The sequence below is a fragment of the Stegostoma tigrinum genome, chromosome 33 (assembly GCF_030684315.1).
Source record: "Stegostoma tigrinum isolate sSteTig4 chromosome 33, sSteTig4.hap1, whole genome shotgun sequence".
Lineage (NCBI taxonomy): Eukaryota > Metazoa > Chordata > Chondrichthyes > Orectolobiformes > Stegostomatidae > Stegostoma > Stegostoma tigrinum.
Genome location: NC_081386.1, coordinates 28,516,788 through 28,530,577, shown reverse-complemented (window position 1 = coordinate 28,530,577; position 13,790 = coordinate 28,516,788). Strand labels below are relative to the sequence as shown.

Sequence of the window (13,790 nt, the reverse complement as noted above, 5' to 3'; positions counted from 1 at the left end):
ATAGAATGCATGCCAGACTACTAAAAGAGATAGTGGGAGAGAGAGTAAATACACTCCTGGCAATTTTCTAAAATTTGCTGGACTCTGGGGCAGCTCCAGCAGGTTGAAAAATAGCAAATGTGACACCACTGTTTTTAAAAGAAGGTAGACAAAAGATGGAGAACTATAGGCCAGTTAGGTTAACTTCTGTAGCAGGGAAAATGCTTGAATCTATCTTTAGGGAAGAAATAGCAAGACCTCTAGATAGAAATTGTCCCATTGGGAAAACGCAGCATGGATTCATGAAAGGCAGGTCATGCTGAACTAACTTAATGAAATTCTATGAAGACAGTACGGACAATGGAGTCCCAGTAGATGTGGTGTATCTGGATTTCCAAAAGACTTTTGACAAGGTGCCACACAAAAGGCTGTTGCATAAGATAAATATGCACAGTGTTATGGGCAATGTATTAGCATAGATGGAGGATTGGTTAACTAACAGGAAGCAACAAGTGGGGATGAAAAAGTGCTTTCCTGTTTTGTGATTAGTGACGAGTGATGTGCCTCAGGGATCAATGTTAGGACCACCACTGTTTACAATTTACGTGGATGGTTTGGAATTGGGGGACCACACTTTGTGTCAAAGTTTGCAGATGACACCAAGATGATTGGGTAGAGCAAAGTCTACAAAGGATTTTGAAAGTTTGCAGAGGGATATAGATAGTTTAAGTGAGTGGGCAAAGGTCTGGCAGATGGAGTACAATGTTGATAAATGTGAATTCATCCATTTTGGTAGTAATAACAGTAAAAAACACTATTATTTGAACGGTAAAAAAGTGAAGCATGCTGCTGTGCAGAGGGACCTGGGTGTCCTTGTGCATGAATTGCAGAAGGTTGGTTTGCGGGTACAACGGGTAATTGAGAAGGCAAATGGAATTTGCCTTCTTTGCTGGAGGAATTGAGTTTAAGAGTGGGAAGTTTATGTTGTAGTTGTATAGGGTGCTGGTGAACCCACACCTGGAGTATTGTGTGCCGTTTTCATCTCCTTACTTGAGAAAGGATGTACTGGCACTGGAGGGGGTACAGAGGAGATTCACTACCTTGATTCCGGAGTTGAGGGTTGTCTTATGAGGAGAAACTGAGTAGACTGGAATTTAAAAGAATGAGGGTTGATCTTCTAGAAACGTATAGAACTATGAAGTGAATAGATAAACAAACAGAGAGGTTGTTTCTGCTGGCAGGTGAAACTATAACATGGGCATAGCCTCAAAATTAGGGGGAGCGGATTTAGGGCTGAATTGGGGAGGAATGTCTTCACCCAAAGGGTTGTGAATCTGTGGAATTTCCTGCTAGTGAAGTAGTTAAAGCTTCCTTGTTGAAGGTTTTTAAAGTTAAGATAGTTTTTTTTAACAGTAAAGCAATTGAGGGTTTAGTGAGAGAGTGAGTAAGTGGAACTGAGGCCATGAAAAGATCAGTCATGATATTATTGAATGGCGGAGCAGGCTCAAAGGGTGAGATGGCTCACTCCTGCTCCCGGTTCTTATTTTCTATAATACACTGGAAAACCTTCCTGTCCCTGTTTCAATAGTGCCTAAATTAATGCACAGTTTGTACAAATGTTAAAACAAGAAATAGCTGTGATGGTCCCTCAGTTGAAAAAAAGCCTTGTCAATGCAATCAAAGTTCAAATAATGGCTGATTGAATGAAGAACTAAAGGATTACTGGTAGATATACTACAGTTGGATGCAAAGACAGGATTATGAGAATAGGTTGCACAAATTTGACACACACTCTTAAGTATAGGTAAAAGTTAAGTCATCATTGTCGTACTCGACCTCAGGGCAGCTGTTTTTATTAGAGGGTGGCAACTGACGGTAGTTTGACATGAGAGTTACTGCACCTTCGGCAAAGGGTGAGTCTGAGAAGATTAGTTCTTCATGATAATCTCAGCCAGTGCAGGAATTGAATACACACTGTTGCTGTCATTCTGCATTGTGAGCCAGCCATCCAGCTGAGTGTGGAAATGATTTGATTGCGATGTTTAAAATGTTAAAAGGATTTGATAGAATAGAGGCAAACTGCTTTAGCCTGTTGGTTGGTTCAGGAACAAAGGGACATACTCTTGAAAAAATAGCATGCAGTCATTCAAGAGCAGAACATTTCTTCACAGAGAAGACAATAGAAGCCTGGAGCTGTTAGGCTATTCGGGGTTTACACAGCAAAGGTGGATGGAATTTTGTTCGATGATGATACCAAGGGATACAGAGCGAAGACAGACAAATAAAGTTGAGGTGCAGTTTAGCCAAGAGCTAACTGAGAAGCAGGCAGAGTGGTTTACTCATAATTTTCCTAGAAGAGAAACAAAAGGAAAATAATTGGTAATGATAAACTAAGTATGGCCATCAAGAAACCTCCCCAGTTGCACAGGTTTCTTAAAATGCAGTGTTAAACTAATATTCTCCTGGTTGCTTAATTGATAGATCCACTGTAGACCAAAGTTCCTAAACCTGTGCTGTACTCCAGGTTCGGATGCTACTACTCACCTGTGTGTTCTGGGGAACAGAGAGAGGACTGCAGAAAACTGTTTTATTCTTTAAGTTAACAATCAACCTGGCTTGTGATAGCTGAGTAACTCAGCCACTGGCATCAGGTGCCATGGGCAGGTTGGCTGCCAGTGTCTCCTACAGAATAGAGCAACAGAATGTGCTAGCATCTTCAGCGCAAGTAGCGGTGCCATCTACCTAAGGGCAGTTCCTCTGCTCATTTTTTCCTCTGTTGCCTGGTGTTGTGCTCACCTCCTTAGTTGCTCAAAGATGACTCCCAGTTTCAATTTCATGTAGTCTACCATCATACTTTCCTTTCTCCTTCGTCTCCATTCCTGTAATCTACTATCCATCACTTCAATTCTCATGTCTTAGAATACAACCATCCAATCTTGTTGCCTTTTCTTCATGATGTTCACTATTTTTCCTTCTCAATTATCTTGATAATCTTTTCATAGCTGTTGATAGACTCCGAGTTATCTGCTCCAAACTATTCCAGAATAACTTTTTACAAATTTATAATCATTGCTGTTTTTCATGTTCTGGATTTTGAACTACTGAAATGAGACATTGCAATCTCATCAGACCGTAAGGCGTAGAAGCAGAAATTAGGCTATTCAGGCCCATTGAGTCTGCTCCGTTATTCAATCATGGCTGATAAGTTCCTTGACCCCATTCTCCCACTTTCTCCCCATAACCCTTGATCCCCTTGATAATCAACAAACCTATCTATCTTAGTCTTAAATGTACTCAATGACCTGGCCTCCACAGCCTTCTGTGGCAGTGAATTCCATAGATTCACCACTCTGGCTGAAGAAGTTTCTCCATCTCTGTTCTAAAAGGTCTTCTCTTTACTCTAAGGTTGTGTCTTCTCTCCTACAAATGGAAACATCTTCCCAACATCCAATCTGTCCAGGCCATTCAGTATTCTGTAAGTTTAAATTAGATACCCCCTCATCCTTCTAAATTCCAATGAGTACAGTCCCAGAATCCTCAAACGTTACTCATATGTTAAGCTTCTTATTCCTGGGACCATTCTCGTGAACCTCCTCGGAACCTCAAAATAATTCTAGCAGAGTTGTCAGGCATGACCTCCCGTTGATGAAACCATGCTGACTTTGCCCTATTTTACTCTACACTTACAAATATTCAGAAATCTCATCCCTTACAATGGACTCTAAAACCTTATCCATGACCAACGTTAGGCTAATTGGCCTGTAATTTTCCGTCTTTTGCCTAACTCCCTTTATCAACTGTGGAGTCATGTTAGCAATTTTACAGTCCTCTGGGACCCTTCCTAACTCTAGCGATTCCTGAAAAATCACCAACGCTTCCACTATCTCTTCAGCTATCTCCTTTAGGTTGCTGGGGTACAGTCCATCTGCTCCAGGTTATTTATCCACCTTCAGGCCAATCAGTTTTACTAGCACTTTCTCCTTGCTGATGGCCACCATACTCAGCTCTGCCCCCTGGCTCTCTTGAATTTTTGGGAAATTACTCATGTCTTGCACAGTGAAGACTGATGCAAAGTAATTATTCAGTTCCTCAGCCATTTCCTTGTTACCCACTACCATCTCTCCACTGTCATTTTCCAGTGGTCGAATGTCCACTTTCGCCCCTCTTTTGCCCATTATGAATCTAAAGAAATGCTTACTGTCTTCATTTATATTACTGGCTAACTTACCCTCATATTTAATCTTCTCCCTCCTTATTTATTTTTTTGTTGCCCTCTGTTGGTGTTTGTAAGCTTCACAGGCCTCTGGTTTCCCACTGCCCTTCACCACATTATATGCTTTCTCTTTTGCTTTTATGCTATTCCTGATGTCCTTTGTCAGCCATGGTTGCCTCATCCTCCCTGTACCGCGCTTCTTTTTCCTAGGGATGAATTTTTGCTGTGTCTCCTGAATTACTCTGAGAAACTCTGGCTATTGCTGTTCTACTGTCTTTCCTGCTAGGCTCCTCTTCCACTCAATTCTGCCCAGCTCCTCCCTCATCCCTCTGTAGTCACCTTTATTCAGCTGTAATACTGTTACCTCTGATTCTATCTACTCCCTCTCAAATTGCAGAGTAAATTCTATCATCTTATGATGACTGCCTCCTAACGGTTTCTTTACTTTAAGCTCCCTTATCAAGCTTGCCTCATTGCACAACACTAAATCCAGGATTGCCTGTTCGCTGTGGGCTCCACTACCAACATGATTTTCCCAGTCCACCTGCATACTGACATCCCCCATGATCACTGCGACTTTGTCTTTCTTACACCCCTTTTCTATCTCCTGGCCTATCTTGTGCCCCAGCTCCTGATTACTGTTTGGAGGCCTGTACACAACCCCAGCTGTGGTTTTTTTTACCTTTTGTGGTTCCTCAATTCTACCCACACAGATTCTACACCATCTGACCCTACTTTGTTTCTTCCTATTGATTTAATTTAATTTCTCACTAATAAGGCAACCCCACCCCCTCGGCCCACCTGGCTATCTGCTCGATAATATGTATATCCTTGGAGATTCACTTCCCAATCCTGATCCCCGTGTAGCCACGTCTCCGTGATGCCTACCACATCATACCTGCCAGTTTCAATCTGCGCCACAAGCTCTTTTATCTTAATCCTTACACTGTGTGCATTCAGATATAACAGCTTCAGTCCTGTATTAACCTTCCCTCTTCTCATTGTCATTCATTTTTCCAGTGTTTGATTGCAAGCCCTTTCCAAACACTCTATCCTATTTGTGTATGTTCTGGAGACTTTAATAGCCTCTCCTGAGTTCTCCTTCCCTGTCATTTCTTTCATATTTTTCCATGTGGTTGGATTCACCACTACAGATGTTAATCGGCTGCTTTGATTCCCACTGAGGCAAGTTTCACCATTCCCTGCCCCCCTCACTTTCCAGTTTAAAGTCCTGTTGACCAGCCTATTTACCCTTTTCGCTAGAACATTGGTCCCAGCTCGGTTCAGGTGGAGACCATCCCAATGGTACAGATCCCTCCTGTTCCAATACTGATGCCAGTGCCCCATGAAAAGGAACCCCTCTTTCCTGCACCACTGTTTTAGCCACGTGTTTACTTCCTTTATTCTCATGTCCCTACACCAATTAGCACATGGCTCGGGCAGTAATCTGGATATTATAACCCTTAAGGACCTGTTCTTTAATTTGGTTCCTCACTCCTGATAATCCCTGACCACTGCCAGAATATATGATTTTACTTACCCAGCAGTCCCCTCACGCTATCCAACTCCTGCCGCTCAGTCTTCTCAGACCTTCAAAACAATAGGAACAAATATTTGAATAAAGAGTATTTATTTTGGGAAACACGGCATTTTTAAACAAATTATTGCCAGCAGCACTTTATTTTAATTGCTGGAGCTCATTATGGGAGATAATAGCATTTTTAGATTTGGAATGCTTTAAGTTCCCTTGTCAAATGACATTGAATGTTAACAGCTAATTGTTTTTCATAACTTTCATTTGAAAAAAAGTGTTCTCCTCTTAATTACTGACACCCCACTTATTTTAAAATCCCCTTTTCTTATCTCCTATCATAAGAATTAATTTCGTCACATACCGTATAAATTCCTTGTAACATTTTGGTGAAATTGTCCTGCTTTAGGAAGTATCTGAACAGCCTGATGGAATATTCCCCACTTGCCCAGATGAATGCATCTTCTATGATGCTCAAGTTTGACACCGTCTATGTAGCCTGCTTGATTGGCACTCCATCCAGAAGCATCCACTCCTTCCACCATCATGCTGCAGTGTGTACCATCCACAGGGATGCACTGCAGAAATTCACCAAAGATCATCAGACAGCACCTTTCAAACTCACGACCACTTCTATCTAGAAGGACAAGGGCATCAGATGCATGGGAACACCACCAGCTCCAAGCTCCCAACCATCCTGATCTGGAAATATATTGCTGTTCCATCACTGTCGCCAGGTCAAAATCCTGAAATTCCCTCCCTAACAGCATTGTGGGTCAACCCACAGCAGGTGGACTGCAGCGGTTCAAGAAAGCAACTCACCACCACATTCTCAAGGGCAACGAGGGATGGGCAAAAAGTGCTGGCCCAGCCAGCAATGCCCACGTCCCACAAACGAGTAGAAAAAATAAATTCACTTGACTGGGACACTTAACTGCAACATTCAACATTCACTCCCTTTGATGCACAGTGTATCATCTACTGAATGCACTGCAATAATTCACCTTCAGCAGTGTCTTCCAAACCTGTGACATTTACAGCTTAGAAGGACAGGGCAGCGGATGCATGGGAACATCACCACATGCATGTTCCCCTGCAAGTCTTTCACACATTCCACACTTGGAAATATATTTCTGTTTCTTCTTTGTCAACGGGGTATTGTCCTGGAACAGCCTTCGTAATATCATTGTGGATGTCCCAATACCACAAAAACTGTAGCAATTCAGAATAGTGGCTCACCTTCTCAAAGACAATTTGGGGTAAGCATTAAATCCTGGTCTGGTTAATAAAGTCACAATCTCATGAATGAGTGTTTAAAAAAATTTAAGTTATGCATCACATCATGATTACCCTCAGGTTTGGAGTAATTATCAGTCATGGCACAGATCTAACTCAAACCCCTGTCATCCATTTCAACCGTGCAATAACACCTTGTTTTTATATAGCACCATGCATGAAACATTCCAAGTTGCTTCACAGGATATAGTGCTGCCCAATATCTGAGGCTGAACCAGTCTACTCTCAATACAAATGTACTCTTTGAATTCAGTTCCTGGCTCCAACATCGACTAGATATTCAGAAGATGCACACATCACTGCTACAGCCCACATCCACCTATGGTAGCATTATCCATCTCAGTTCATCTGCTACTGAAAATCTTCTTCGTAAGTCTACACTCAAGATTTTGTTTTGTATGGCACAATGTTCCTGTACCTATCTTTCATGTACTGTGGGAAATGCTTTGAGATATTTTGTACAAACATGACACTTAGACATCACTGGTTGGGCTGTCATGTATTGCCCATCCTTAACTGCCCCAGAGAAATTGCTGGCGACTTGCATTCTTGAACTGCTGCGGTCTTGGAGAGTAATAAAGCTTTAGATGAACTACACATTAAAATTCTGGTATTCTCCTAGCTGGAATCCATCTTGACCCCTCTGTAACCTTGTGTTTATCCAAAACTCTGTTCTTTGCATTTTTACTCACACTATGTCGTGTTCTTTCATTGTCTCCCTCCTCACTGCATTATATTGACACCTCACCCAGCAATGCCTTTAATTAAAAATGTTCATCCGTGATTTCTGTTCCTGATGTGTGTTTTGCCTACAGCAGGGGTGTCTTTACCTAATGTGGCAATTCCCTCCCTTCCCATAACCTAAGAAACTAGATATGGGTAATATTGAATTGAAAGGTGTGACAGAAGGATCCAGATCACTAACAGACACAATATCACATTCTATGTATGGGCTAAAATTAAGCTATTCAGTTTAGAAACACTCTCACAACATGACATGCATCAGGTGGTCCCAAGTAAGATGGAAGTTGGGATTTTTATATCCTCAGACCACATGTCATTGTTCAATGATTGTATTTTGAGGTTGTCCATTAAAGCTACACTGACATAGTAACTGCGAGACACAACACAACAGGTTCCTCAATGGTCTTACCCCATCTGACATACATAACCTCCTCTGGCTAAAACCCTCCAAGATCATGAATAGGAAAGGTTTGAACGGATATGGACAGGAGCAGGCAGGTGGGACCATTTTAGTTTGGGACTACGTTTGGCAGGGACTGGTTGGACTGAAGGGTCTGTTTCCATGCTGTATGACTCTATGACTCTGTGAATCTATCCGTGCCCTCCTCTGATTCCACTCTCTGCAGGCAAGTAACTTTTTTGTCACACATTTGGTGCATTTGGTTTCAGCTGCTGAAGCTCTAGGCTTTTGAATTCCTTTCCTGTTTCACCAAACCTTTGTGCCCCCTGTATGAATGTTTGCTGCGTGGCTCAGTGGCACGTTTTCACAGTTCCTCGTGAAGTGCTTTGCATTGTTTTATTACATTAAAAACATAATATAAAAGCAAAAACTATCGTTTTCAATGATGGTCTAAAGAATTGTGTAGAAGGTTAGTTTTGATTAATGGTCAGAACCATTCCACCACAACTTGTAATACATTTTTATTTGACAAAAATGAAGAGAGTAATCTGTATCTGTAATAATGTAGCAATCTTTCCTGGAATTGGGAAAGATATTCTTGAGAAATGTGCCCAGAGGCTGTGAAATAAAATTAAATTGCTTTATAATTGCAGAAACAATTGGGAACCTTAGAATGGTTACAACACTCCTCACAGAAGTACTGCAATCACCCGTGTAAGTAAAAGCATATTAAGCAACTAATCCTAATACACTCATCTCGGTGCTATGATCTAACCATCCTTCTAATGAGTCAAATACTCCACACACAATCATAAACCTCACTTTACATAATTTAATGATAATGAACTGTTGACATCAAGCAATTATATTCCGTGGCTTAATTAACTGACATAGGGTTACAGAGTCATAGAGTCATACAGCATGGAAACAGACCCTTCGGTCCACCTCATCCACACTGACCAGACATCCCAATTTGACCTAGTCCCATTTGCCAGCATTTGGTCCATATCCCTCGAAATCCTATTCATATACCAATCCAGATACCTCTTAAATGTTGTAATTGTACCTACCTCCCCCATTTCCTCTGGCAGCTCATTCCATAAATGCACCATCCTCTGCATGAAAAAATTACCTGTTAGGTCCTTTTTAAATCCTTCTCCTCTCACCTTAAACCTATGCCCCCTAATTTTGGACTCCCCACCCTAGGAAAAAGACCTGGGTTATTCACCCTGTCCATGCCCCTATGATTTTATAAAACTCAATACTGTCACCCCTCAACATCTGATGCGTATTCAGCCTCTGTATAACTCAAATCCTCCAGTCCTGGCAACATCCTGGTAAATCTTTCAAGTTTAATAACATCATTTCTGGAGCTGGGCAACCAGAATTGCACTCAGTGTTCTGCAAATGGCCTCACCAATGTCTTGTATATCTGCAACATCATGTCCCAATTCATATACTCAGTGTTCTGACCAATGAAGGCAAGCATGCCAAACGCCTTCTTCGGCACCTTGTCTACCTGAACTCCACTTGCAAGGAACTATGCACCTGTACTGTTAGGTCCCTTTGTTCAGCAACACACCCCAGGGTCCTACCATTAACTGTATGAGTCCTGCCCTGGTTTGCCGTACCAAAATGCAACACCTCACATTTATCTAAATTAAACTCCATGTGCCACTTCTTGGGGCCTTGCTCCATCTGAGCAAGATCCCATTGTACTCTGAGATAATCTTCCCAGTCCACTACACCATCTACTTTTGGTGGCGCAAACTTACTAGCCATGCCTCTTATATTCACATCCAAATCATTTTATATAAATGACAAAAAGCAGAGGACTCAGCACCAATCCTTATGGCACACTGCTGGTCACAGGGCTTCCAGTCCACAACTCCCCACCCACCAACCTCTGTTTCCTACCTTCAAGCCAAGTTTGCATCCAATTGGCTAGCTCCCTTTGAATCCTACGTAAACTAACCTTAACAGTCTAACTAGCCTACCATGCAAAACCTTGTTCACACTTTTGCTGACGTCCATATAGACTACATCTCCTGCTCTGCATTCACCAATCTTTGTCACTTCTTGAAAAACTCAATATGTTGAATGGGTCATACAGATTAAACAATAATACATAACGTACTGAACAAGAAATCCAGTATCAGACTCTTAGTACACATGCTAAGACTAACATAGTCAGTGAAATATTAAAACTCTAATTGCATGGAGAAATAACAGTCTTCCTAAGGGCAAATCATACAATAATCACTTGTCCAGAACATCTTAAACCAGAAAAACTTAGATCTCAAATAAAATATCAAAGCTCAATTACCCTTTAGAAAAATTTAAGGACAAAAAACCTTCCCAAAAGCAAAAAGGTGCGCCAATTGTACAGGCTGGAGTAACTGAAGAGAATAGCGACACAGCAACTTTGAGTGAAGTATTTCCTGTTCCTTAGCAGATTGGTCAATTGCTTCGATGGGGTTTGATTGGTACTGAAAATGAAAAAATGCTGGAGATCATTGCGGTCAGGCTGCAATCATGGGAGAGAGAGCAAGTTAATGTTTTATTGGTAGTGAATTGACTTGCATGAAAAAACTAACAGGTATATTTGTAACCAATCACAGAACCAAAATGACGTAATAATGCAAGGGTGATGGGTAGAATTTTTTTGCGGGGGGTGCAAGGAAAGGCCCTATAATATTATAGATATAGTATTTTTAATCAACCTGTTTTAACACACCTCTAGTGCAAGTGGATCCTCAATGTGAAGCTTCTGGCCCAGATATTAGGGCATTACAGGGTGCCAACCCTTCTTATAATGCCATTTTCTAATCTGTCTGTTTGGATGTGCTACTGGGTCAGATGAAACCTGAATCTAGAACATCTGTGTCAGAGATAAGGCCACTGCACAAGAGCGTCTCATAACCTTATAACATGAACAATAGTGAGTGTCTCTTAGCTCTCAAAAGTCTAATTGACAAACACAAGATCAGTTTAATTGTTATTGAGGTAGAGATCAGGACTCAGACTTTGCTAACAGGAAGTCAAATAAAAGCCTTCAGACTTAACACTAACCTTTTGTTATATGCTTGTTTACACTTCTGTTTGAAAATGACAGACTTTGTTTCTAGATAACCAACATTTTTAAGTGCACCATTCATCTATTTTGGTTGCGTGGGATAACTGAACTTAATCAGTTTAAATACACATTCTCCCCACTGCCATACATAGAAGCTTGCATGTGCAGTATCTACAGGAACTGAACCACACCAGAAAAACACCATCAAACACCGTGGCCAAGAACCACAACCTGCACTGAGGCAAAAGATGAAGGACAGCTAGTGCAAAGAAAAACAACCACGTCAACGTGGAAAAACATCACGATTCTTTCCGCATCACTGGGTCATAATCCTGGAATTCCCTCTCCAGCAGAACATGGAGTGCAGCTGATCAAGTAGATTGCTCACCTCCACCACTTTGGATTGAAATGAGGAGAAATTTTTCACCCACTGAGTATGGAATTCACTACCACAGAAAACGGTTAAGGTCAAAACATTGTATGGTTTCAATGAGTTGGATATGGGACTTAGGTACCAGTGGCTGATTTCTTTTCCTATTGGGCATTTTTAACAACAATTGATGTAGTTACATAGTCACTGACTAGATTAATGTCAAATTTTCCTTCAGAAAAAGTTCAAACTTCAGTATCTATGATGGTAGGATTAGAAACTTTAGCCTGGACTACATATATATTGACATTACCAATGCATCACTGTGCCACTAACTGAAACATTGGAGTTGGGTGAGAATTGGCTGCTTGTAAGGCTGGATGGTTGAAGTTAGGACGTCATTTAGATTAATAGATTTTTAGATATCAAAAGATATGGGGATAGGTGGGACGATGGGGTTGACATAGATAATCAGCTGTGATCAAATGGAATGGTGGATCAGGCTTGATGGGCTGAATGGCCTATTCCTGCTCCTGTTTCCTACATTCCCATGTGATTAAACCTACAGAAATAAGTTCACTCAAAGTAGAATCAGCCTACTCTGTGTTGATGCTGAATGAGGATAAGAAACACATTCCCCAAACAAATAACCTGCAGGCACAGACACAGGGCTAGATGGAGGTCTTCAGTGAACCAACTACAAATGGAATTATACAGCAACAGGACTCAGCACCTCTGGGAAATGGAACAAAATGCACCTAATACCAACCTGTGGCACTAGGCAGCTATTTTGTTGTTGATTTACACCAAATACAATCATTTTGCGGATGAGAAATGAATGCATAGAACAAAGGAAGCCCCTTCAACCTTCAGTTTAAAAGCAAAATGTTGTAGATGCGAGAAATCTGAAATAAAACAGTAAGTGCTGGAGAGGGTCAGCAGGTCTGGCGGCATCTATGGAGGGAGTGCATCAAAGTTGATGTTTTGAGCCTGGTATGAGGTTTCTTCAGAACAGAAAGGTATCGTTAAGTAGTGGTTCATATGCTGCGGGCAAGGTTGGGGGAGGAATAGAATAGAACAAATCGTGAGATGCCCAGAGCAAATGACAAAGCGAGTGCCAATGCCGGGAGTGATAGAGTTGTAAAAAGGTGTTAAATAGGATACAAAAAGAAGGAAAATGGGCCCACTCTGCATCATGTAAAATAAATAAATGAAGAAAAGTGAGGCATTATGTTGACTTGGTGGGGGGGGGGGGGGGGGGGGGTGGGAGGGGGGGGAGGTTCCTGGCTTTGCCCTTGACAGTGGGATTTTCTTAAATTTCACATCTCTGGGACTTAATCTCCTGTTCCCTGCTTTGATCTCAGACACCTCAGTTCCTGATCTTTGATCCTTTGCAATCAAAGGAAGTCCCCTATATCTTCTCAATGGATAAAACCACCATCTGAGAACTTATTTCCTGAACTTTGACCCGAGTGCTCTCGAGCTCTGACACTGGAATCTCTGGAAGCCGGATTTAAGATTTCCTCTATACTGGCACCTGGATCTCTGACCATGATCACTGTTATGATGCCACTGATTAAGGTGATAACGAGACATTTGCTTTATCACTTTTCCCTCAATGCGAGCTTTGAGTTTGTTAATAGCACCGTTACCGCAATATCTTGAGAGTGTTTTGGAAGCTTACCAATCTTGACAGGACTTCAGAAGCATAAATGAAAAGTTAGCACAATTCAGGTTGGGAGCTTGGCCAACAGAATCTATGCCAATAAAGTGTACTTAAAGTTAATTAGAAGAACTAGTATAAACAGCACAAAGCAAGGCTCTTTGTTACACCTATAGGTTTGTATCTGTGGCTTGCAAAACCCTTTGCTATAACTTGATTTTGTCTTGAGGAAAGTCCTGACTATAGAAGAGACAGTTGTTCAACTAGTAGGATAATGATCCTTGGACGGACAGCATTCACTATCATACCTTTGCTTAGACAGTGTTTAGATAGAGTGCAGCTACCATCCTGTGAATGACACAGCTGAAGACACCCTGCGAGATAGTAAGAACTGCAGGTGCTGGAGTCTGAGATAACATAGTGTGGAACTGGAGGAGCACAGCAGGCCAGGGAGCATCAGAGGAGCAGGAAAGCTGACGTTTTGGGTCTAATGACGACTGTGAATCCATTGTTGATTG

General features: G+C 41.5%; 1 long non-coding RNA gene across 1 annotated transcript; it reads right to left on the bottom strand.

Annotated features, from left to right (window-relative positions):
* Positions 1 to 1,880: 1,880 nt before the first annotated feature.
* Positions 1,881 to 10,570, bottom strand: LOC125467114 (uncharacterized). The gene is made up of 3 exons (XR_007250573.1): positions 10,490 to 10,570; positions 5,733 to 5,782; positions 1,881 to 2,329 (listed from the first exon to the last, which is right to left on the bottom strand). It is a non-coding gene; the product is annotated as an uncharacterized LOC125467114 (long non-coding RNA).
* Positions 10,571 to 13,790: the final 3,220 nt, after the last annotated feature.